Source organism: Octopus bimaculoides, chromosome 9, assembly GCF_001194135.2.
Source record: "Octopus bimaculoides isolate UCB-OBI-ISO-001 chromosome 9, ASM119413v2, whole genome shotgun sequence".
Lineage (NCBI taxonomy): Eukaryota > Metazoa > Mollusca > Cephalopoda > Octopoda > Octopodidae > Octopus > Octopus bimaculoides.
Genome location: NC_068989.1, coordinates 30,030,542 through 30,038,811, shown reverse-complemented (window position 1 = coordinate 30,038,811; position 8,270 = coordinate 30,030,542). Strand labels below are relative to the sequence as shown.

At 31.0% G+C, this 8,270-nt stretch overlaps 1 protein-coding gene across 12 annotated transcripts in view; it reads left to right on the top strand.

The window, feature by feature from the left end:
- Positions 1-8,270, top strand: part of LOC106875847 (coiled-coil domain-containing protein AGAP005037) — an 877,187-nt gene that overhangs the window by 817,242 nt on the left and 51,675 nt on the right. The window lies entirely within an intron of this gene.

Sequence of the window (8,270 nt, the reverse complement as noted above, 5' to 3'; positions counted from 1 at the left end):
CACACATAGTAATCCATGGGATTACAATCAGGGGAATTAGATCAGAAATTGGGGCTGGTAAAGTTTTAAAAATTCTCTAACAATCACTTATGACTCTTTCTGGAGGTATGGCAAAGAGCCAAATTCTGCTACCACACATGTGGCCTTCCAGTAGCAATCTTCTCCTGCCAGGGTTTGACCACAGTTTCCTGCAGCTTTACATAGCTGTCTGAGTTGAGCCTATGGCCTTGTTCAAAGATGTGGGACAACATAATATCACCCTCACTGGTGACACACCCAAAAACCATCGCAGTTTGGGAGCACTTGGTTTTCATGATGTCCTTGTTACAGCTTATAGCCTTTACAGTGTTCAGAGCATTGAACAGCAGTCATAATGTCAACATTTTGATACCTGGCATAATCATCATGATACAAGTAACACTTTTCCAATATTCAGATGGTTTCCAGTCCTCCATGTCAGTTAACTCTTTCTCAACTACAACTTTAATCTTTATGCTCTCCAACACCACTGACTGTTCACCAATACATCAAGGTGTTCCTGAAAAAAGGAGGCATAAAAAAATCATCAAATTTAGCTGAGCATCAGTGAGTGACTCTGTGTGTGTGTGTGTGTGTGTGTGTAGATAGATAGATAGATAGATAGATAGATAGATAGATAGATAGATAGATAGATAGATAGAGAGATAGCTATACAATGAACTTCTTTCAGTTTCTGTCCACTAAATCCACTCACAAGGCTTGGTCAGCCCCAGGCTGACCAAGCAGTAGAATTAACCATGAGAACATTTGGTCTGGAAGCAAACTTAACAGCTACGTCTGTGCCTAGTGCATTACATTTTAAAGTGGAAGCGACTGTATATAGGTTTTACTAAAGAAGGTCATTGTTTTGTGTGAAGGCATGTGGCTTGGTGGTTAAGAACATTCAGTTCACAATCATAAGGTCGTGAGTTCATTTTTTGGCAGCGTGTTGTGTAAGACACTCTATTTCACATTGCCCCAGTCTACTCAACTGGCAACAATGAGTTGTAATTCAAAGGGCCATTCTGTGTTACATTGAATCTCTCTGAGAACTACATTAAGGATATGCATGTTTATGAGGTTCTCAGCCACTTGCACATTAACTTCACGAGCATGCTGTTCCATTGAATGGATCAACTGGAACACTTATTGTTGTAATCAATCGAGTGCCAGTTTTATATTGTATAGTGACACACTTATCAATGTCAGCATTGCATAGATTTCATTCGCATGCCTTTTGTTCATCTCAATTAGGGAGTACAATTTGCAACTTATACTTTCATTTTTTTTATTAACACCTTCCTCAACTTTCTTTTTCAGATTTTCTTTAGAAAATCTGTATGATCAAGCATCAGTTCTATATAATTAAACATGAAGTCAATTAAAAAAAGTATAAAACTTAGTGCTTGTAGTCTTGCAAGCTGCATTAGTTAATTATTGGTTTTTCTGATAAAGCACATTTTGGAAAATCAAAATAGATATTGTGATGTTCATGCTCTCCCTAGAGTTTTTAGTATACTGCTCCAATGACTTGATCAACTAGGAGCTTGGTCCTACCCAAATTCTTAACTATTTACTGAATTTGTCAGATCAGTGTTACTTATATTCCAGGAAAAGTTTAAAATAATATAAATATTTATTTAATCTATTGTTTGAATGAAAAATTATCTGAAAATCTCTCCTTTACTAATAAAATTTCACTTATGAGATCCATACCCTGCATTATTCATTAAATGAACTTGCATACTATAAGAACCATACTATAAAATGTAGACTTTTTACCACAAAAGATCTCAAGGTTACCATTATATGTAATTATGCTCAAGTGAAAGAAACAGCTAAACAGTCAACCTCATGAAATTATAAAGGATTTCAAATATACAACTATATTAGAATCATCTGAACCAGACTTTTAAAATATTTAAAAACTAAATTCTTTGAATTTTTATTTAAAATCCCTTATTCCTTTATTTGTGCTTCCCTTTTCCTTTTTTTTTTTTAAACTTAAATTAGTTTTTACATTGTTGTTTCAATTTGTAACCAGAATTGACTGTCTAACTTGTTTGTGAGTTTAACGATTGCTGAACTGACATTTAGATGACATTTCTTATGTGAGATAACCAAGGTCTGAATTTCTACCTTTTTATTTGTATTGTTCTTTAGCAAAGCACTTAACAAATCTTAAAAAAAAAACAATAAGTATTTAGTAGTGGAATCTTTATATCTAGGTTGTTAACATCTTTTCTCCTAGAAAATGTGTGACTGAATCAAAATAGTTAGACACAAGTTCATTTCTGGAAAGTTTGGGTAAAGGTGTTCTTTAGATTTTAGATAGTGTTCTAGTCCATTTTCCTAGACATTTCACTTCATTATTCAAAACACTTGAAATGATGTACTGTTTCTAATAGTTGGCATATGTGCGTATGTGTGTTTTGTTTGCTTGTGTATACATATGTACATCCAAACATAAGCTCTTCAAAGAAATATTGTTTGCATTGCACTAAACAGTATTCTTAAATTATTATGTATCTGAATTATAATCTTGAAAATTTTGTTTTATTGTTTGTTTCTAAATTACACAATGTTTTTATTTTATTTGTTTTAAATAACTATTCACTAATATTTATAGGATTCTGCCAAAGTAACTTCAGTTACTGACTCAAACATTTTACTCTCTAATCTTTATTGTATGGCAATTTTAAATTCTATTTTTGCAATACAGATATATATTTCTGATAGTCTTTGTTATCACCAAAAGACTAGTTAAGGATAACTAGTTAAGGTATATAAAATGTATTCAAGTTAACTGCTGCCACTATTTGAAAGGTAAAAATATCATTGTTATGTTAGAGTACTTTCTGAAGATAAAAATAGCAAAAACTATATTATTGTGGGGAAGTGTTTTAAGTTGCAGGTTACTGTATTTTCTTTATATTCACTAAATATTATAGGGTACATCAAGACTAAGCCTGGATTTAAAGTCTTAGTTATCACATGCAAAACAGATATTAATAAGCTCTTACACTTTGAAAGATGTTAGCAACTAAGGCAATATATAAGGACCTTACTGAAAGAACTGTTTTGCATGTGATAAGTAAGCTTTTAGTTACCACATACTTGGAAAGAATTTTTTTCTTACAGACAAATAGCTGACAATTTGTTCATAACTGTCAATGGCTGGTTTGACTGTCAGACTTTGTAATTTCTAAAAACAATCTAAAATATTCTTTTGTTTGCTAAGTTGTGAAGCCAGTTAGTCTATTCTGCATACTCAAAAGCCATTTACCACCCCTGTACCTCCAGTATTATATCATAAACTGTCCACTTTGAGAATGGTGCTGCAAATCCTTATAGAGCCCAATCTAGCTGTGTTCAATGGTCAAAGAATTTATCTGTATGATTTATTTTAATTTTATCAGAGGAATCAGCAGAGTTCTGAACAAAATTGTTCTGGCTCTTTACCTTCTGATTTCAAATTTTGCCAAGATCAACTTTGCCTATAGTCATACAATTGATTATTTCCCCCCAACAAAATTCCTAACCTTATGCTTCTGTATGAAATTATTATTATTATTATTATTATTATTATTATTATTATTATTATTATTATTATTATTATTATAGTGAATTTCGGTATTTGTTCCAATTCTTTATGATTTGAGTTCAAATGTTGTTAATGCTAATTTATCATTCTTTCTGGGCCATAAAATAAAGTATTTATCAAGTACTGAAGTCGATTTAATCAACTAAGCCCTCTTTCCCACAAAATTTCTGGTATTGTATCTATGTAAGAAATTCTGATTTTAATTACAGTTCTAGCTAAAAAAAAAAAAAAAATAGACTTCAGAAAATTCAAATAAAAATTATTAATCATAAAATACACACTTTGTGCTATTAAAACTCATTAAAAATAAAATAGTAATAGACTTCAAAAATTATATTATATACTCAATAAATCACATATTACAAATTTTATTTTGATAATTAACAAAGTGGTATTTCCAGAAAAATATACATAAATACTACAAAATTCATTATCATAGATCATTTATACCTACTTAATTAAAGAACAAACTAAAAAACTTGTTCTTTTACAATGTAAAGTACCTTTTGCACTGAATAGTCTGTTAATTTTGCACCATTGCCATTCCTGTGGACATCTTGCAATATGAGCCTTCTCAAGACATCTGATTCTGTACAAGTGCCATATCCATCCTCTTCATCATGCAGCAGAGCACTCAGTACTATCTTTTGGCTCAACTGACCTACAAAAGTGAACCTCAACAAACTGTTTACAACCCAAGAATCACTTGCTTGTTTCCTCTTCTCCTCTTCTCCTCTTCCTCTTTCTCTTCGTGTCACCATTTGCACAAGACTGCGCTGATACTGCTGATGCTGTTGCTGATGATGGCTGTTAAATTGCTGCAATCAATATTGAGTAGTGAGGTACAGTATATGTGGCTAATGATGACATTCTAAAGTCTGCTTGCCTGTTGATTCAATCAGCTGACAGAAGATGGTGTCACAACCTCTGGTTGTTTGTTGTGCTACAACTAACCCACTAGTTTCGTTTTTTTTTTTTTTTGCACTTATTTCTGTCTTCCAGAACAATAGTGACAGGTTGCTCAAAGAAAAACTTATGTCTCATATGATATTTTTCTTTCAATAATCCACTTTTATTATTTTGTTTTGGATATTATGAGTTCATACTAATTAGATGCACAGTATAGAATTTTGTACTTTTTTAAAGCTAAAATCTATAAATGCACAGAATTCCTGCCTTGAAAAATTGTAAAATAGGGTAAGTTTATGCCTGTTTCTATGGCCTGGTAGAAACACATCAGGAGTGTAGGTATTAAAATAAAATATGCAGATCATTATAAGATAAAGTTACATATCATTGTTTATCTCATCTTATTTCTGTCAGTACCAAGATACATACAAAGTAGTGGTGACTGACAACAACTATCAAACAAAAAGTTAAGTGTTGAGCATAAATAATGAGAAATAAATGCAATAAATTATGAATATATAAATTACTTTGAAAAGTAAATAGTTTCTTTTTTTACTTCGTGACTCAGTGTGCCATGCATACCTAAGAACATGAATACACAACTCCAGTTCAAGGCCTCAGTTGTTAATCCCGTAATGTGCTATAGGTAATAATGCAATAGCAGCTTAACTCCCATTATATGTCATAATGACCATTATAAGTGAAAAATCTTTAAATCTTGTTCCCCATCATTCAAAATTGATTAAATACCTTCCCAAAATACACAACTTGTTCTACACTTTCAGACTAGAAAGCTAGAACTGACTGTACTTATGCATTTATTATAATTCTAAACTTAATTATTTGCCTTATTTCAATGTTTTCCATGCCTCTTCAAATATAAAAAGTGTTTCTTTTCCAAATATGTATTTAAGTTCAGTACTGCTATTTATTACTGTCTACAAGAGAGTTTCTAAACTTCTCATTTCTGAAATTATATTCATTTAAACTTAATTACTCTCTATGCACTAACTGTCTATGCACTTGAAAATTATCAATAACATCTAGTTCTTCTATAAAAGCAATAGCAACAACACTCAACATTTTTCTAATTCAAATATATTGTAGAGAAGTTTACCTCCAATCTTAACGTGTTTTCTGATGTTTTTTAAATTAAAATGTATTTATATTGAATAAATTACTGTAAGGTATATCAAAATCAAAGAATTTTCTCAGTATTTAATAGCAACATGTCTAGTAGTTGATCTGGTTTGCACTTAGCTTCTAGGTTTTCTATCCTTACTCACTTTACTAATCATTTAAGCTTGATATTAACTGCTTCTCTTTTACAAAAGCTCTCCTTTGTGTGATGTTCTGAATTTTGGCTCAATGGAGCTTTTTTTGATTAAAAATTTCATCATTTTGAAATTAAGATGATGGTTAAGGCAAATTAACCGTTTTATGGCTATAACTTAATAATGTTTACTCAACAATTAGAACTGTATGTTTATCCCTTCCCTTAATCGTTTATATGAAATATTAAATTTTATTTATAAATAACTACTTTGATCTCTCATTAATCTTTTCTCTTTCTGTTTAGTTCAGCAAATTATATATCATTTGAAACTCTTAAAATATCTATTTTAATTGATTGGTTCTACAGAAGATGATATGTAAAAATATTCAATCATATCATTTACATTGAATCATAATTATACTGATTGTTTTTCTTTGTTTTTTTTTTTCTCCCCATATTTTACTTTCAAATATTACAGTTGAGTACAGATAGTAAATCTTTTTCTTATACTCTACCAGTTACTGTTTGTTAATAGTGATTTTAGAAAGATCTGGTTGGTTGAACTTCAGAAAAAGTTGCCTACAGTAATTATTGCTATTGGATGTTTTTGCTAACAAGCATATTAAGATATGCTTGTGTAAACTATTTATCCAAATACTAAGTTTTAAAAATAATGTACTTTTTATTCATTTTCTTTGTTCTATTACAGTGAAGCCACAATTATCACTCTTGGCACATATATCAAAAACAATCTGGATAAATCTAGATTTAAATTATCCTATTTTTTTTTTTTTTTAGATCCTTACATCCTCTATACTAGATAGTTTACATACGACATCTATCCAGTTCCATCTGACATACCCATCTCACCTCCTCTTAGCACACATACCACACTCACAACCCTTTATTTCCAGAATATCAGCTTTGTGTAACTCCCTTCCTGCCCATGTTTTTCTTAACTTATACATGTTAAAACTAAATATCAATAATATGAATTTCCATAATCACAAAGAGTTTGCAAAGGTCATAGGATCTGCCTCTTTCTCCTGATTTAAACCATTAAAAAACTACAATATAATTATCTACAATGCTATGATATATATTAAGTTCTTGTGTGTTTTTCAATGCTGGAATGGGTTGGGTTATATCTACAGTACTTTGTCATTTATTAAAACATCTTGAAATTGTTAAACTTCTTTTAGGATGTCAAAACTGTAAAAGTGTTTTAGCAAATCATCTGCATATAATATCCCTGTTCATATCCAAACTGAAATAACTAGGGGATTAATGTGGAATAGTTAGTAGTGTTTTTCATTTTCATTTATGTTTTCAATATTAATTACTGAATTTGGATATTTACTAGAAAATATCCAGAGGCAGAAATTGTTAAAAATGCTTTAAACCTAAAACAATTACATTAAAATGTGACAACGATGTTTCATATATATATTCCTTGATTCTTTTACTTGTTTAAGTCATTTGAGTGTCTTTTGCTGAACTGCTAAGTTACAGGGACAAAAATATGTGGGGTACAAGCAGATACACACACACACAAATGTATATATATATATATATATATATATATATATATATATATGATGGGCTTCTTTCAGTTTCCATCTACCAAATCCACTGACAGGGCTGTGGTCAGCCCAAGACTACAGTAGAAGACACTTGTCCAAGGTGCCATGCAGCAGGACTGAACCCAGAACCATGTGGTTGGGAAGCAAGCTTCTTACCACACAGCCACATAGTGGAAGTTAATTGATCATGGCAAAAAAACTTGATTAGCCTCTAACATATGCAGGCTCTTACATAAAATATGAAGGAAGCAATAATCAGTCAATTAAATGTATTAATCCATGTATCAAATGTGCAAAATCATAGAGTAATCTTTGTAAGATGAGAGATGCTATAAAACTCTTGCACAAAAGCAGCTTATGCTGCTTAGTCAGCAATTATTGAATAAGTGAATGAAATGAATAGAAGAAGCAGTTCTGCACTACACATATTTCAAGAATACACGGAATCTGCATTATATAAATGTCAAAATTGTTACATAATATTAACTGTATTGTGATATGCAGTTAATATTAATCACAATTGATGCTTCCTATCCACATTATAAGTTAAACAATGCATATAACAAGTAAATCTCCTGAGACCACACCCACTTATATCTCAGTAAAGTTGAATTGTGAGGAGAGCACATGATTGGCTGTTTACTTCAATCACTTTCCATTTCCTTTCTCACAGCCAGAAGGTGTATATTGCTTCTATTTTGTTTTTTATTAATAACCCATTATAGCTAAAGATTTTGCAACACAAGCAAGGTGCACCCAAAGTAAAATTATGTAACAGTTTTAAATTAGTATTAAATGATATAGATTCCATGCATTTCTGAAATGTGTAGTGCTTCTTCCTTTCCTTTTATTCACGTGTGTGTGTGTGTGTGTGTGTGTG